General features: G+C 41.4%; 1 protein-coding gene across 1 annotated transcript in view; it reads left to right on the plus strand.

The window, feature by feature from the left end:
• Nucleotides 1–19,185, plus strand: part of LOC115200039 (RIMS-binding protein 2) — a 114,014-nt gene that overhangs the window by 56,170 nt on the left and 38,659 nt on the right. Inside the window, exon 3 of the mRNA XM_029762714.1 lies at nt 18,508–18,597. The gene's annotated coding sequence lies outside the window, so the exon portion shown is untranslated. The remainder of the gene's footprint in view (nt 1–18,507; nt 18,598–19,185) is intronic.

The following is a 19,185-nucleotide window of genomic DNA, read 5'->3' on the forward strand; positions in this document are numbered from 1 at the left end:
ATGTTTTTGGACCTAAATGCTAAATCATTCAGGAGATAGAGGTGATCAAAGTTGACACATGTTGCATACCCCACCCCACAATGAGATATCCATGTCTTTATCATTGATATAATTTGAAAGCTTTAATGTCAATTATCTAAAAACGTCTAAACTCAGATTTTTTTAATCTTCATAGAATTTTTTTCATGTTCATATAGGTTGTATCTTAGACCCTGTTTTACGTCATCTGAGGTGTTTGTGTTGTGTGTGCCATTGGTTGAGACATACTCGTGGATTTCAACTTTTAAATGCTATCACAAAGATGGTAGGAGGTCCACACATTAGAGAATGTTGACTTAAGTGGGAATATCCATTGTTATAAATTAAATTATCCATAGTAAACCTATTGCAATAATAGACATATAGGTAATAGAATAGACATTCACATTCAATTTCAATATCCGTGAACACTACCATTTTAAGTAATTGTATGTTAGTTTCGAATCAATTTATATTTCAATAGTGTTCCAGCATAATTGCAGTGGTCTGAAGGGATAGGTCAATTCTATTAATAATATTTCTATGATTAAAATGACACCCAGCCTGTATTTAAGAGTATACTATGTCTCAATCGATGATGGGCCCAACACAAACACCCCAGATGATGTAAAATAGTAAAAACTAAAACATTTGTGAAAATATGAGTTTACGTGTTTTAAGATAATTGACGATAAAGGTAAAAAAAGGACGTAATTATTTTTCAAGAAATCATTGAATAGTTTGACAACAATGTTTGTAAGCGTTGAAATGATATCAAACTCAACTGTTTATCTTTTTCAGTGATGAAGACATGGATATCTCATGGTGGGGTATGAAAAATGTGTCAACTTTGATCACCTCTATCTCCTGAATGTTTTGGCATTTAGGTCCCAAAAGTCCCTTTCTGACCACTTCTATATTGGGCAAACATGAATGGAAGGTTTCGTTCAAATCAAAAGGGATACATTCCAGTGGCGATTTGAACATGTAAATCTTAGTGGGGCAAACAAAACCAAAAAATTGGGGAGGCATGCCAGCAAAGCCACTACACAACACAACACTAAACAATAAATTAATTGTACTATAACAGTGAAAAACGGTGCCCACAAACTGTTAGGGCCTACATAAATGTCACGCACTTCTTCATCATCCGATGATATAGCGAAATCGTCGTCTGAAAGTGTGGATCAATACGCAGTAGAGTTGGTGTTCATTTTCTTAATTTATTAAAGAACGTTGAACACGAGAAAACAAGAAAACAATAAGCACGACAAATGACAGTTTTGCAGGCTCACAAAAACACGCAATGCAAAAACAATCTCCCACAAATCCCAAACACAAACACACCCTAATATATGGGACTCTCAATCAAAGACAAAGAGAAAACACCTGCCTTCAATTGAGAGTCCCAACCCCAATTAATCAACCATAGAAACACAGACTACCTAGACTAGACATAGAATTACCTAAACATAGATCATAAACCAAAAACCCGGAAATACTAAATCAAACGCCCTTTTCCCAAAACACCACCCTGAACCACATAAAACAAATACCCTCTGCCACGTCCTGAGCAAACTACAATACCAATTAACCCTTATAGTGGCCAGGACGTGACAATAAAGTTGTCCCAATAGCAGAGTCCCAACAGCAGTCCCAACACCTTACTACTCCTACACCTGGCTATCAGCGGAGCCTTGTCTGGCAGTGAAACAGTTCATTCAGCCTCATAAACAAATGTGGTTTCTACTTACTATTGAGATGTACAAATTATGGCATAAGGGTATGACGAGCGGATAAGAGGCAATTTTGATAAAGACATTAATGAGTGAGCTAGGACGAATGTTGTCAATATAACTATTTGTTCAGCACTTTTGAAATGTACAGCGGCAGAATTTAGAACATGGGCCGTTCTTAGTGTTCTCCCTGCACACCAAGTCAGAACCATAGAATATATAAAGTGGGCATATAAGCAGACAATGAACGCTCTTACAATATTCAATGATCACATTTCTCGAAAACAGGTTATAGGCTAGATGTGCACCAAGTCAAAACAGTAGGCAAAATTAAGAGGGGAAAATAGACCAAATTATTAGGGTGAGGCACATGGGCTACTAATAGCTTACTACACAACATAGACTTAGTATTTCTTAGCTACAGTATACATATCTCTCTGGCATATTACATAATTTAGGCAGAGGCATACAATACATTTTTGGACTCACCTTGAACAGGAAGGTGGCGCGGCGGTCCTTCGTGGGCAAATTTTGTCATCAAAGTCTAGCATTCTCTAGATTTATGGTGCTTTCAAGACAACTGGGAACTTGGGGAAAAAATAAGGTTGAATCATGATGACATCAGTGATCTTCAGGGCGTACGTAACTCTAGAAAGAGGCCCGAGTTCCAATATGAACTCAGGCCTCAGCTTCATTAAATAGTACCCACAAAACACCAGTCTCAATGTCAACACTGAAGAGGTGACTCTGGGATGATGGCCTTCTAGGCAGAGTTGCAAAGAAAAAGCCATATCTCAGACTGGCCAATAAAAATAAAAGATTAAGATGGGCAAAAGAACACTGTATTTCTGATCAATTTGATATTTTAATGGACAAAAAAATGTGCTTTTCTTTCAAAAACAAGGACATTTCTAAGTGATCCCTAACTTTTGAACGGTAGTGTGTGTGTATATATATATATATTTTTTTTTACATTGTTTGCAAACTGATATGTGACATGTATTAATGCCAAAATAACATGCGAAACAGGCAACCCCCTTGTTTTATTATTTTTGTTTGCTGAAAATCTGGGGCTCTGCCGCGCCTGCCCTGAATGACAGGTTGCCACTGGTACAGTCAAAGTGATTTGAAATGATATGGAATGACCCTGAACTGAGGGAAATGTGCGAGGTATCTGGGCTGATAATTCCATTTAATCCAGCTATTGGCCTCATACGCTTGTTATCTTCTTGGTGAGGGTTTGTAATGTCGCCACGGTTGGGTGTGTACAGCATACAGACTGGAAACGGGAATTGGTTTTCTCCTCCAGGTATATTTCTCTTTCTCAGATGAACTGATATGTTGTTTCTGTGTTCATGAAAGCCCCAGAACATCTGAACTAGAGCAATAATGTTAAATATTACAATACGTTTATTACATTAATGTGCACCACATTTTGTGTATTGTCTTTTTTTATGATCCTTTAAACTACTACTAGTTTGATTGTAGGCATCAATTGTTCCATTTAATAATCACACATATTAGCAAACATATTTCATTTCAAACTTCACATTTCTATGGTACAGGCACGATATCAGCAAAATGCCTGCGTTAAGTTTAGATAATTTTCCTTTTATCATCCCAGCTCTAATCTGAACACTCATTGATTCTTTTCAGGGATTGTTTACAAATACAAATAACGAAGTCAACATCTAATTTTCTCTTGTTGCCTAGTGATCGCACGTACAGTCCTTTCGGAAAGTATTCAGACCCCTTGATTTTTTTTCCCACATTTTGTTACGTTTCACCAGTATTCTAAAATGGATTAAATTATTTTTTTTCCTCATCAATCTACACACAACACCCCATAATCACAAAAACAAAAGCAGTTTTGGGGGAATTTTAGCAAATGTATTAAAAATATAGAACAAATACCTTATTTACATAAGTATTCAGACCCTTTGCTATGAGACTCGAAGTTGAGCTCAGGTGCATCCTGTTGCATCCTTGAGATGTTTCTACAACTTGATTGGAGTCCACCTGTGGTAAATTCAATTGATTGGACATGATTTGGAAAGGCACACACCTGTCCTGTCTTGGTCCCACAGTTGACAGTGCACGTTAGAGCAAAAACCAAGCCATGAGGTTGAAGGAATTGTCTGTAGAGCTCCGAGACAGGATTGTGTCAAAGCACAGATCTGGGGAAGGGTACCAAAACATTTCTGCAGCATTGAAGGTCCCCAAGAACACAGTGGACTCCATCATTCTTAAATGGAAGAAGTTTGGAGCCACTAAGACTCTTCCTAGAGCTGGCCGCCCGGCCAAACTGAGCAATCGGGGGAGAAGGGCCTTGGTCAGGGAAGTGACTAAGAAACCGATTTTCACTCTGACAGAGCTCCAGAGTTCCTCTGTGGAGATGGGAGAACCTTCCAGAAGGACAACCATCTCTGCAGCACTCCACCAATCAGGCCTTTATGGTAGAGTGGTCAGGCAGAAGCCACTTCTCAGTAAAAGGCACATGACAGTCCGCTTGTAGTTTGCCAAAAGGCACCTAAAGTCTCTCATACCATGACAAACAAGATTCTCTGGTCTGATGAAACCAAGATTGAACTCTTTGGCCTGAATGCCAAGTGTCACGTCTGGAGGAAACCTGGTACCATCCCATTGGTGAAACATGGTGGTGGCAGCTTGTTTCAGCGGCAGGGACTGGGAGACAAGTCGTGATCGAGGGAAAGATGAATGGAGCAAAGTACGGAGATATCCTTGATGAAAACCAGCTCCAGAGCGCTGAGGACCTCAGACTGGGGCGAAGGTTCACCTTCCAACAGGACAACGACCCAAAGCACACAACCAAGACAATGCAGGAGTGGCTTCGGGAAAAGTCTCTGAATGTCTTTGAATGGCCCAGGCAGAGCCTGGACTGGAACCTGGTCGAACATCTCTGGAGAGACCTGAAAATGGCTGTGCAGCAATGCTCCCCATCCAACCTGACAGAGCTTAAGAGGATCTGCAGAGAAGAATGGGAGAAACGCCCCAAATACAGGTGTACCAAGCTTGTAGCATCATACCCAAGAAGACTCCAGGTTGTAATCGCTGCCAAAGGTGTTTCAACAAAGTACTGATTAAAAGGTCTGTGTACTTATGTAAATGTGAAATTTCCATTATATATTTTCTATAAATTTGCTAAAATGTATAAAAACCTGTTTTTACCACAGGTGGTGCACCTGAGCTCAACTTGTTTTATATTTTTAATACATTTGCTAAAATTCCCCCAAAACTGTTTGTTTTGTCATTATGGGTTATTGTGTGTAGATTGGTGAAGGAAAAAATATGTTAAATACATTTTAGAATAATTCTGTAACATAACAAAATGTCAAGGGGTCTGAATACTTTCCGAATGCACTTTAATTGTTTCGACACACATTCTGTATGTACATACAACCATTGCAATCACATTTCAAGACAGTCACAGATGCTCTCTTGTATTGCCTCATTCTTGACTTGTTCTATTCATATATTGGAATTGCACAATATCAGTTTCAGTTTCTCCCAGCGGATGCATGAAGTTTTCTATGTAAGGGAGGTGCTGAAGAGTAAACAGTCATCTGAATGAGAACACAGGAGGAGAACACAGTGTCTCTCTTAAAAAGGTTAGTGGTGCCTGCTTGGCTGCTTGGAGGAGATTGGGAGAGAATCCACTCCTCAGTCCTGGTCTAATTAGCCACCCAGCAGTGTCCAGCCCCAGACCCATACCAAGCCCCTGCACCAGCCCAGCTGGACCCAGACTCTCTCTCTCTCTGTCTGGTCCAACACATAACCGGCTGGCTGGCTCCTCTCTGATAGTCTTTTAACAGGAGAGAAGATTCAGGTATTCTGCACATGTACCTAATTACCCACTGGCCACAGTCCAAATACATTATTCACAAGGCTTCCCTGGATCCACCCTGAATAATTAATAGAATACATTTGAATGACCTCCCCATTGGCAAAGCATCAAATACCTTATTTATTTTTCCTCAGACTTTTGTGTTGCGGAGTAGGAGTTTTCACATTTTCTTGCCCAGGGACCCCTGCCCAGGAAAAGCAGTGACCCAGGGACACCCATCACACAGTGCATTTGGAAAGTATTTAGACCCCTTGACTTTTTCCACATTTTGTTACGTAACAGCTTTATTCTAAAATAGATTTAACAAAAAGATAGTCCTTATCAATTTACACACAATACCCCATAATGAAAAACTTCCCCACAGCATGATGCTGCCACCACCATGCTTCACTGTAGGGATGGTATTGGCCTGGTGTTGAGCAGTGCCTGGTTTCCTCCAGACGTAACTCTTGGCATTCAGGCCAAAGAGTTAAATCTTGGCTTCATCAGACCGGAGAATCTTGTTTCTCATGGTCTGAGAATCCTTTAGGTGCCTTTTGGCAAACTCCAAGCAGGCTGTCGTGCCTTTTACTTATGGGTGGCTTCAATCTGGCCAATCAACCGTGAAGGCCTGATTGGTGGAGTGCTGCAGAGATGGTTGTCCTTCTGGAAGGTTCTTCCATCTCCACAGAGGAACTCTGGAGCTCTGTCAGAGTGACCGTCAGGTTCTTGGTCACCTCCTTGGCCAAGGCCCTTCTCCCCCGATTGCTCAGTTTGAGTGGGCGGCCAGCTCTAGGAAGAGTCTTAGTGTTTCCAAACTTCTTCCACTTTAAGAATGATGGAGGCCACTGGGTTCTTGGGGACCTTCAATGTTGCAGACATTTTTTGGTACCCTTCCACAGATCTGTGCTTCAACACAATCCTGTCTCGGAGCTCTCTGGACAATTCCTTCGACCTCATGACGTGGTTTTTGCTCTAACATACACTGTCAACTGTGGGACCTTATATAGACAGGTGCGTGCCTTTCAATATCATGTCCAATCAGTTGAATGTACCACAGGTGGATTCCAATCAAGTTGTAGAAACATCTCAAGGAGGATCAATGGAAACAGTATGCACCTGAGCACAATTTCGAGTCTAATGCCAAATGGTCTGAATACTTATGTAAAAATGTGTGAATATTTCTAAAAACCAGTTTTCGCTTTGTCATTATGGGGTATTGTGTGTAGATTGATGAGGAAATCTATTTTATTTATTGCATTTTAGAATAAGGCTGTAACGTAACAAAATGTAGATAAAGTCAAGGGGTCTGAATACTTTCTGAATGCACAGTACATCAGATAGGTGCAGTGAAATGTGTTGTTTTACAGGGTCAGCCATAGTATTTTTTTATTTAACCTTTTAACTAGGCAAGTCAGTTAAGAACAAATTCTTATTTACAATGACGGCCTACCCCGGCCAAACCCGGACGATGCTGGGCCAATTGTGCGCTGCACTATGGGACTCCCAATCACGGCCGGTTGTGATACAGCCTGGAATCGAACCAGGGCCTGTAGTGAAGCCTCTAGCACTGAGATGCAGTGCCTTAGACCGCTGCACCACTCAGGTAGTATTACAACACCCCCTGGAGCAAATTAGGTTGAAGAGCCTTGCTCAAGGGCACATCAACAGCTTTTTTCACCTTGTCGGCTGGTATATTTGAACCAGCAACCTTTTGGTTACTGGCCCAACGCTCTTAATGATTGGCTACCTGCCACCCAGACCTGGGTTATTGTGGCCAGCAGATGATGATGATGATGGGAGGGGAGGAATGCATTTATCTGTTCTCTAAATGATGTACTTCCCCCTCCCAGTGAGGACTGGACAGGTCCAGTGTCCAGCAGCATCATGGATGTCCAGTCAGATCTCTGCAGCTCGGCCATAATGGGCGCTCCTCTCCTTAGCTAATCCCATCATCTGCCATGTCATTGCCAGCAATTTTCGGGTTAAAATGAAATACATGAATCATAAGTTCTAATGTGTTGTCTATCGGGTATCATCATGACGTGAAATTAGATAATCAGGTTTAGAGTAAAATGGTTTGGATATCCATGTATGCATCCATTTGAGTAGTTTCTATGTTGTAGAAACATCTCAACGATGATCAATGGAAACAGGATGCACCTGAACTCAATTTCGAGTCTCATAGCAAAGGGTCTGAATACTTATGTAAATAAGGTATTTTAGCTTTATTTTTAATGCATTTGCAAACATTTCTAAAAACCGGTTTTCACTTTGTCATTATGGGGTACTGTGTATAGATTGATGAGAAAAACAAAGATTTAATCCGTTTTTGAATAAGGCTGTAATGTCACAATGTGGAAAAAGTGAATGGGTCTGAATACTTTCCGAATGCACTGTATGTTAGCAAAAAATAGTAATAGTCACGTCTTGTCAGCTGAATAATAATAGCAAGTACTGTAGTAATCAACATTTTAAAATACTAGATTTGGTAGACAGTTTCATTATTTTGACAATTCATTGGAAGAGGAAACTCTAACATAGTCCATTAGCTATAAAGGTAATGGTATGGAGAGGCAGAGAGAGACACACACCTGCATGTGAGTTCTCACATTTTTCAACATGTTTTTTTTTACAAAAGGATAGATATATCAGGATGCTACCCTCTACAGCATGGCCTTCGCTCCAGATAAAAACTCCAAACCTACAACCTAAGTTTGGTCAAAATGAACCGGATAGATTACTGCTACCAAGGTTTCCTGCCTTCTAGGCAGAGTTGCAAAGAAAAAGCCATATCTCAGACTGGCCAATAAAAAGAAAATATTAAGATGGGCAAAAGAGCACTGGCCTTCTAGAACTCTGTCTAGAAGGCCAGCATCCCGGGAGTCACCTCTTCACTGTTGACGTAGAGACTGGTGTTTTGCGGGTACTATTTAATGAAGCTGCCAGCTGAGGACTTGTGAGGCGTCTGTTTCTCAAACTAGACACTAATGTACTAGTCCTCTTGCTCAGTTGTGCACCGGAGCCTCCCACTCCTTTTTCTATTCTGGTTAGAGCCAGTTTGCGCTGTTTTGTGAAGGGAGTAGTACACAGCGTTGTATGAGATCTTCAGTTTCTTGGCAATTTCTCACATGTAATAGTATTCGTTTCTCAAACAAGAATAGACTGACAAGTTTCAGAAGAAAGTTATTTGTTTCAGGCCATTTTGAGCATGTAATCGAACCCAAAAATGCTGATGCTCTAGATACTCAACTAGTCTAAAGAAGGCCAGTTTTATTGCTTTAATCAGAACAACAGTTTTCAGCTGTGCTAACATATAGTTGAAGTCGGAAGTTTACATACACTTAGGTTGGAGTCATTAAAATGAGTTTTTCAACCACTCCACAAATTTCTTGTTATCAAACTATAGTTTTGGCAAGTCGGTTAGGACATCTACTTTGTGCATGACACAAGTAATTTTTCCAACAATTGTTTACAGACAGATTATTTCACTTATAATTCACTGTATCACAATTCCAGTGGGTCAGAAGTTTACATACACTAAGTTGACTGTGGGAAAATGGGAAAATCAAAAGACATCAGCCAAGAACTCAGAAAATATTCACCCAATTTATTGTGGGAAGCTTGTGGAAGGCTACCTGAAACGTTTGACCCAAGTTAAATAATTTAAAGGCAATGCTACCAAATACTAATTAATTGTATGTAAACTTCTGACCCACTGGGAATGTAATGAAAGAAATAAAAGCTGAAATAAATCATTCTCTCTACTATTATTCTGACATTTCACATTCTTAAAATTAAGTGGTGATCCTAACTGACCTAAGACAAGGAATGTTTACTAGGATTAAATGTCAGGAATTGCGAAAAACTGAGTTTAAATGTATTTGGCTAAGGTGTATGTAAACTTCCGACTTCAACTGTTACTGCAAAAGGGTTTTCTTAAAATTAAATACAAAATCTGCCGTTTCCAGCTACAGTAGTCATTTACAACATTAATAATGTCTACACTGTATTTCTGATCAATTTGATGTTATTTTAATGGACAAAAAATAGTATTTTCTTTCAAAAACAAGGACATTTCTAAGTGACCTCAAACTTTTGAACGGTAGTGTGTATATATTTTTTTTATCCCAGCCCCTGTCCCCAGGAGGCCTTTTGCCTTTTGGTAGGCCGTCATTGTAACTAAGAATTTGTTCTTAACTGACTTGCCTAATTAAATAAAGGTTGAATAAAAATGTAATTAAGGTGTCTTGTCGGCGTAGAGAAAATGTAGCTTTTCTTTAGCAAATTTCCAGCAATTTTATGAATTTTGCCATGGCTAATGCTGTGTTCCTCTGGTCAAACATTCTACAAATTAATGGGAATGCGCCCTGAATGCCCAATTTGAGGAATTTTCAATTCTCCTGACTGTCTTGCAAAATAAATATGAGATGAAGTATAAATTATTACTGTTAAGCAGCATTAAACAGTCTCACAAAGTAAGGCATAGGGCTGTTGTAGTATTTGTCAGTCTGAGTAGGGGATAGTTTCAGTTTGTGACTGGATCGGGTAGATCTGACATGGCATCTCATCAGAGGCAGCCATTTGTTGTAATCCTGGGATTTTGCAAGTTTCTGGACAAAGGATCTGCAGAGTTGAAGTGGTGAAGATGGTTCATCATGAAGAGCCTTTGGTGGTAATGTCAGAGATCTCTGTGTGTGTGTGTGTCCCATTTTAGGTTGACTTGGAATATCACACTGAGTGCTTTGATGCTGGACACCACCTCAAGTGTGTGGCCGTAGATGGATAATGGCGGAGGTTGGTCAGGATTGTCGTCGAAACAGGTGTACATGACTTTGCATTTTGTTGGATTGAGGTTCATCTTGTGTTTTTCTGACCAGTCAGCTAGTTGGTTGAGGTCCTGCTGTATGGTTGTTGTGTCACATACAGTACCAGTCTAAAGTTTGGACACACCTATTCAAGGGTTCTTATTTATTTTTTACTATTTTCTACATTGTAGAATAACAGTGAAGACATCAAAATTATGAAATAACACATATGGAGTCATGTAGTAACCAAAAAAGTGTTAAATCAAAATATATTTTATATTTGAGATTCTTCCAAGTAGCCACCCTTTGCCTTGACGACAGCTTTGCACACTCTTGGCATTCTCTCAAACAGCTTCACGAGGAATTATTTTCAAACAGTTTTGAAGGAGTTCCCGCATATGCTGAGCACTTGTTGGCTGCTCTTCCTTCACTCTGTGGTCCAACTCATCCCAAACCATCTCAATTGGGTTGAGGTTAGGTGATTGTGGAGGCCAGGTTATCTGATGCAGCACATCTTATGCAGCACTCCATCACTCTCCTTCTTGGTCAAACAGCCCTTACACTGCCTTGAGGTGTGTTGGTTCATTGTCCTGTTGAAAAACAAATGATAGTCCCACTAAGTGCAAACCAGATCGAATGGCGTATCGCTGCAGAATGCTGTGGTAGCCATGCTGGTTAAGTGTGCCATGAATTATAAATAAATCACTGTTAGTGTCACCAGCAAAGCACCATCACACCTTCTCCTCCATGCTTCACAGTGGGAACCACACATGCAGAGATCCATTCACCTACTGCGTCTCACAAAGACACGGCGGTTGGAACCAAAAATCTCAAATTTGGACTCATCAGACCAAAGGACAGATTTCCACCGGTCTAATGTCGATTGCTTGTGTTTCTTGGCCCAAGCAATTCTCTTCAATTCTCTTCTTCTTATTGGTGCAATTTCTGAGGCTGGTAACTCTAATAAACATATCCTATGCAGCAGAGGTAACTCTGGGTCTTCCTTTCCTGTGGCGGTCGTCATGAGAGCCAGTTTCATCATAGTGCTTGATGGTTTTTGTGACTGCACTTGAAGAAACATTCAAACTTCTTGACATTTTCCGGATTGACTGTCCTTCATGTCTTAAAGTAATGATGGACTGTCGTTTCTCTTTGCTTATTTGAGCTGTTCTTGTCATGATATGGACTTGGTCTTTTACCAAATCTTCTGTATACCAACCCTACCTTATCACAACACAACTGATTGACTCAAAAGCATTAAACGAAAAGAAATTCCACAAATAACATCTTAACAAGGCACACCTCTTAATTGAAATGCATTCCAGGTGGCTACGTCATGAAGCTGTTTGAGAGAATGCCAACAGTGTGCAAAGCTGTCATCAAGGCAAAGGATGGCTACTTTGAAGAATCTAATATCTAAAATATATTTTGATTTGTTTAACACTTTTTTGGTTACTACAAGATTCCATATGTGTTTTGATGTCTTCACTATTATTCTACAATGTAGAAAATAGTAAAAATAAAGAAAAACCCTGGAATGTGTCCAAACTTTTGACTGGTACTGTATGTGTATCGCTTCGGTGAGGTTCAGGTCATCCACAAAGGCCCAGGAGTTGGATAGAGTACCCTCTGATGCGTCATTTTCATCCCACTGTGTTTCGCTGCTAAAACGAGTTTTGTTAAGCTGATCAGATGAATACATTACTTCAATCTACTTTTGACTACGCTGTTAACATTTTAAGCACATTCAAATCCATGTCTTAAACGTTTCTATGCTTCGAATAGCAAAGAAACGTGTAAACTGAACATTAACTTACATTTCAGATCGCAAAGTGAGCTCCTATGCAGCTATTATCACTTAATTAAAGTGCAAATCAGTTCAATACATACATTGGCTCAGCTGGCTGGCATGTTTTTCTTTTGAGCTTCACTCACATCGTCTTGTCTTACACTAACGTATGCTATTAGTCCTTTTATGATCTCCCTTCCTCCACCACATGGCATAGGTGTAGCTCAGTACTACAGGGTGTAGTACACGTGTGGTTAATGTAATGAATATCATCAATTAAATGAACACCCTGTGAACCAACCAGGCAATATTTAAACGTTGCTCTTTTTGTGGAACAGGTGTGTCATGAACTTGTTTATTTTATTGAATATACCCACATGGCAGTTATAGACTGAAGTATATGGGTATAGGCTAACATCAACACATAAACAATAAAATACCATTTAGTTGCGAAAACAGAAGTAAAGTACATAATTTGAGAGAGGGGGATCCTTAGAGTCTTGACAGAAGTAGAGGATGGGTGATTTATTTATATTTTCTGGCGTGTTGGATAGAGAGAAGGTGGGTGCCACGGGTGGTTCTGCCCGTAACTTTCCCTCGACAAGCAGCCAGTCTCAGAAGGGGGACTTGAAGAGGGAGATTGCGTAGTGCAGGCACAGCTGCTCTTGGAGTGTTTGCAGTGCTAGTGTATGTAGTGCATCTATCTCACTGTGCCCAGGATGATAAGGCAAACACAGTTTGTTAGCAGATTTAGATGAAACAACATGCCAATAACAGTAGCTGTAGATAATGTAATGAAAGTGGGGTGTTGGAGGGTGGTTGGTCATGAGGACATCAGGTGGATCCAGGTTTGGGAAAGGGATATGGTAGGCTTCTTGGAGCATGGCAGAACCCCTACTGTAGCTCCTGGAGAACAGGAGCAGAGTAGCAAGGGAAGAGGCAGAGGTGTAGAAGGATGCAGAAAGCAACCACACAGGTTACAGGTAGATCAGGGGCGCCTTCAGCAGGACTCAACGTTTTGGAAGGTTCAGATAGAAATATATGTTATATAGAACCAACATGCCTCTCCAACATGTAGAACATCCCAGTCCTTGGAGGCAGTAGTAAGTACACTCACATACGCTGGGCTACAGTAGCTCCATCTTGCCCTCTGATAGACCAGGTAGAATTGTCACCATATTGCTTACACCTATCGAACCCACTCAGGTCAACACAAGTGCATAGGGTGTAAGGGCTAGGGCTTGATTTGGGATTTAGGGATAGGCTCTTTCTGAATTTGTCTGTTTTCGATTCCTCACGTCCTCTCGCTTTGCCCCCGTTTCAAAACGGATTGGAGGAGAATATCTGAGGTTCCTCCCCTCAAACATTCTCCTCCAATGCATTCTGAGGAGGTGAAGAGAGAGGATACGAGGGAGAAAAATAAAATAAGAGCCACATAATCACATAATTACTGACTGCTGTTGCACATCAGGTTGCAGGAGAATGAGGAAAAACTCCTGTGCACATGTGCAGATGCTTACCATTATCTGTATGGGTGCTGACAAGTGTAGCCATTTACTTTTCCCTCAGTTTGCAATATCTCACACTACAGCTTGTGGTCACGTCATATCACTGAGTCTGCATTTAAGTATATGCAAAATGTACATAAACACATGCATTCACTGACTCGTTTATCAGATGACTGCAGAATTTGGCAAGCTCTAGCAACGGCCCTAATGACGGACACTAATAGCTAATTGAATCCCATTGTGACGCGGGGGTGGACACATTTTGGCAAGTGGACACTATTTGGCATGACATGCCCACTTAGAATGTTCACTCTAATGACTGTGCTTTCTTCCATATTAAAGGGATAGTTTGAGATTTTGGCAATGAAGCCATTTGTCTTCTTCCCTAGAGTCAGATGAACAGGAACAGCTAGTATAGTTAGCATTGGCTCGTGAAACTACCTCAAACTTCTTTCATACTGGACACAAAGACATAATCTACAAAATAGCTTCCAATACTCTACTCAGACTGCATCCAGTTTGCTATCACAGTGCCATCCGTTTTGTTACCAAATCAACCTTATACCACCCACCTCTGCGACCTGTATTCTCTAGTCGGCTGGCACTCACTATATATTCGTCGCCAAACCCACTGGTTCCAGGTCATCTATAAGTCTTTGCTAGGTAAAGCCCGCCTTATCTCAGCTCACTGGTCACCATAGCAACACCCACCCGTAGCACGCGCTCCAGCAGGTGTATTTCACTGGTCATCCCCAAAGCCAACACCTAATTTGGCCGCCTTTCCTTCCAGTTCTCTGCTGCAAATGACTGGAACGAATTGCAAAAATCACTGAAGCTGGAGAGTTACATTTCCCTCACTAACTTTAAGCATCAGCTATCTGAGCAGCTAACCAATTGCTGCAGCTGTACATAGTCCATCTGTAAATAGCCCACTCAATCTACCTACCTCATCCCCATACTGTTTTTATTTACTTTTCTGCTCTTTTGAAAACCAGTATCTCTACTTGCACGTCATCATCTGCTCATTTATCACTCCAGTGTTAATCTGCTAAATTGCAATTCTTCGCTACTATGGCCTATTTATTGCCATACCTCCTCATGCCTTTTGCACACACTATATATAGACTTTCTTTTTTCTACTGTGTCCTTGACTTGTTTATTGTGTTATTGGCTTGTTTATTGTTTATTCCATGTTATTCCATGTGTAACTCTGTGTTGTTGTCTGTGTCCCACTGCTTTGCTTTATCTTGGCCAGGTTGCAGTTGTAAATGAGAACTTGTTCTCAACTGGCCTACCTGGTTAAATAAAGGTGAAATAAAATAAAATAAAAAAAATAATGGTATCCATGGTGGTATTCTGTTGCAGTTAGCGATGTTCATAAAATGTATAATTTTTCCCACAAATCCCCAAAAGAATTTGTCCAAAAACATTTTAGAAAATGTGCGGACCCCCTGAAGTACCTTAGTGGACCCCAGTTCGAAAATCCTTGTTTCTTAAGTAGTTACTTGTTGCATAGATATTCCCAGCCTCATTATCTTCATAATTTATATCTGTCCTTGTAGTTTTATACAGTTATTAGTCAAGCCAAAGATGATGGGAGATTGACAACTGTTCGGCTTTCCCATCTCAAAAGTTGCTTGCAAATTCCATCTAAGCGTTGTGAGACGACAGGGTATTCTAGCTATTGTCTGGTTTGCACGTTCACTACGGTATTTTTCAAACAAACTACAAACATTACAAATCGTTCAGTGAAATGAATTGTCAGAGTGTGGGGAGTAGCATCTCACTTTGCCTTTCTCTCTCTGGGTTTGCTAGCCTCAGCTTGGCAGAGATAAAGTTAGTGCATGTTGTGCATTCAGAGCATAAAGTATGTCTTATTGTTATGATGACTCCCCTCAGCAGTCTGACGTAGCAGCATCTCTGTTTTAGTTTTTTAGTTGGTCTCACTTCATATACATGTACACCTGGACCTGTGTCCTTTAGAAAACCAACCTACATCAGCATGAATTGAAATGCCAATGCAGTCATGTGCTTATACAGGAGGGATTGACTCAAGTGAAGTGATGCAGTTTGAAGCGCCAATGGGTTTTTGACAGGGAATGTAAATGAATGGAAGTACTGTACAGCCAGCCCTCTCGCAGAGCTGTGTCTTTTGAGACTGTTTCATATGTCTCTTTGATGTGTGGCCCCTCTGCGCTGAGAGAACCATTTCTGCTGTCTGATATGTTATGACATGTTCTAGGTGTGATATCTCTCTGTTAGGCTGTTTGTGGCTGCGTGCGTGCCTGTGTGCATTTGTGCCTCAGTGCTGGTATGTGTGTGTGTGTGTGTGTGTGTGTGTGTGTGTGTGTGTGTGTGTGTCTTCACACTTGTCCTCTATACCAACATGTCTGACCTTCATAATTAAAACATCCGAAAATACCAGGGCAACACAGTGAGTTAGCAGTCAGTTAGCCAATAAAAGACACATTGTACTTACAGTAAATGTATCATGCATGAGCGGCAAAGGCTTCTTAGATTCTTTCAGAACAACACTGCCTTTGCTTTGCCTGCCGCCGTAGCAGAAAGAAGCTCTGCAGATTGCATCTGCGGCACGCCTTGTGGCTGTTGATTGTATGTAATTAAGTTTTCCTCCTCTGCAATGAAGGGATGTTTTTTTTTAATCTCCCACTGACACACATGGTGGGAAGAAGGGCAGAGGAGGATGCCATGAGGGGGTCTAAAAATGCAACTCTTATTTGCATTCAGTGTAAATGGATGCATTACTCTTCCCACCAACTGTATCTAACGTATTGCAGTAAGATCAGATTTTTTATGCAAGCTGTCATAGACCCCTTGACTTTTCCACATTTTGTTATGTTGCAGCCTTATTCTAAAATGGATTACATGAAGAAAAAATATCCGCAGCAATCTACACACAGTACCCCATAATGACAAAGCGAAAACAGGCTTTTAGAAATGTTTGCATAAAATAATTAACACAAATATCTTATTTACATAAGTATAAAGACCCTTTGCTATGAGACTCGAAATTGAACTCAGGTGCATCCTGTTTCCATTGATCATCCTTGAGGTTTCTACAACTTGATTGGAGTCCACCTGTGGTACATTCAATTGATTGGACATGATTTGGAAAGGCACACACCTGTCTATATAAGGTCCCACAGTTGACAGTGTATGTCAGAGCAAAAACCACGTCATGAGCTCGAAGGAATTGTCCGTATAGCCACTCCTCAGTAGAAGGCACATTGCAGCCCGCTTGGAGTTTGCCAAAAGGTACCCAAAGACTCTCAGACCATGAGGAACAAGATTCTCTGGTCTGATGAAACCAAGATTGAACTCTGTCCTGAATGCCAAGCGTCACGTCCGGAGGAAATCTGGCACCATCCCTATGGTGAAGCATCATGCTGTGGGGATGTTTTTCAGCTGCAGGTGTAACAGTGTAGGTTCCGTCCCTCTCTTCGCCCCAACCCGGGCTCGAACCAGGGACCCTCTGCACACATCAACAACTGACACCCCACGAAGCAACGTTACCCATCGCGCCACAAAAGCCGCGGCCCTTGCAACGCAAGGGGAAACCCTACTTCAAGTCTCAGAGCGAGTGACGTCACCGATTTGAAACACTATTAGCGCGCACCACCGCTAACTAACTAGCCATTTCACATCGGTTACACTCACCCCCCCCCTTTGACCTCCTCCTTTTTCCGCAGCAACCAATGATCCGGGTCAACAGCATCAATGTAACAGTGTAGGTTCCGTCCCTCTCTTCTCTTCGCCCCAACCCGGGCTCAAACCAGGGACCCTTGCACACATCAACAACTGACACCCACCGAAGCATCGTTACCCATCGCGCCACAAGAGCCACGACCCTTGCAACGCAAGGGGAAACCCTACTTCAAGTCTCAGAGCGAGTGACGTCGCCGACTGAAACGCTATTAGCGCGCACCACCGCTAACTAACTAGCCATTTCACATCGGTTACACAGGGTCTGGGAGACTAGTCAGGATCGAGGCAAAGATGAACGGAGCAAAGTACAGAGAGATCCTTGATGAAAACCTTCTCCAGAGCACTCATGACATGACTGGGGCGAAGGTTCATCGTCCAACAGGACAACGACCCTAAGCACACAGCCAAGACAATGCAGGTGTGGCTTCTCCACAAGTCTCTGAATGTCCTTGAGTGGCCCAGCCAGAGCTTGGACTTGAACCCAATCGAACATCTCTGAAGAGGCCACCTTAAAATGGCTGTGCAGCGATGCTCCCCATCCAACCTGACAGAGCTTGAGGGGATCTGCAGAGAAGAATGGGAGAAACTCCCCAAATACAGGTGTGCCAAGCTTGTAGCGTCATACCCAAGAAGACTCTAGGCTGTAATCGCTGCCAAAGGTGCTTCAACAAAGTACTGAGAAAAGGGTCTGAATTCCTATGTAAGTGTGTTATTTCAGTTTTTTATTTTGTATAAATTTGCTAAACTTGTCATTACAGGGTATTAATGAGGAAAAAATAACGAGTTAAACAATTTTAGAATAAGGCTGTAACATAACAAAAAGTGGAAAAGGTCAAGGGGTCTGAATACTTTCCGAATGCACAGTATAAATGTTGTTTTTTGATGCCGGCATCTTGTTACTTTAGTCATGCTTTCTATCACAGATGAGCAACCCTCATTTGGATGAATAATGCAGCACCTATGGCTGCAACATGTCTGCTTTGTTGAGTGCAGTTGCAGCATTACCTTACTCAGGAGCTCCTCTCCTGAGGTCTTAACACTGTTCACTATCTGTTCTATGTCGTCCCTCTCTCTCCAGGAGAATGAGCTTCAAGATGTTCTCCAGGAGAAGAAGCACTTGAGTCTCCACTTGTTCAACAATAGCCAGAACACAGTCCAATATGAACAGGTAGGTAGTGTAGAAGAGAGCACTGAGCTGCACAATGAAACCCCTTATCTGCACACCCCATCTTAGGGGTTCACTCCATTTTCACTCTGCCCTTCCTCTCTCTCTCTCCTGTTATATATACTGAACAAAAATATAAATGCAACATGTAAAGTGTTGGTCCCATGTTTGAGCTGAAATCAAATGTTCCATACGTACAAAAAGATTATTGCAGTCAAATTTTGTGCACAAATTTGTTTACATCCTTGTTAGTGAGCGTTTCTCCTTTGCCAACATAATCCATCCACCTGACAGGTGTGGCACATCAGGAAGCTGATTAAACAGTATGATCATTATACAGGTGCACCTTGTGCTGGAGACAAAAGCCACTCTAAAATGTGCAGCTTTGTGACACAACAGTGCCACAGATGTTTTAAGTTGAGGTGACGTGCAATTGGCATGCTTACTGCAGGATCGTCCACCAGAGCTGTTGCCAGAAAATGTAATGTTCATTTCTTTACCATAAGCCGCCTCCAACATCATTTTAGCAAATTTGGCAGTACGTCCAATCAGCCTCATAACGGCAGACCACGTGTAACCACGCCAACCTAG

Source organism: Salmo trutta, chromosome 9 (assembly GCF_901001165.1).
Source record: "Salmo trutta chromosome 9, fSalTru1.1, whole genome shotgun sequence".
NCBI lineage: Eukaryota > Metazoa > Chordata > Actinopteri > Salmoniformes > Salmonidae > Salmo > Salmo trutta.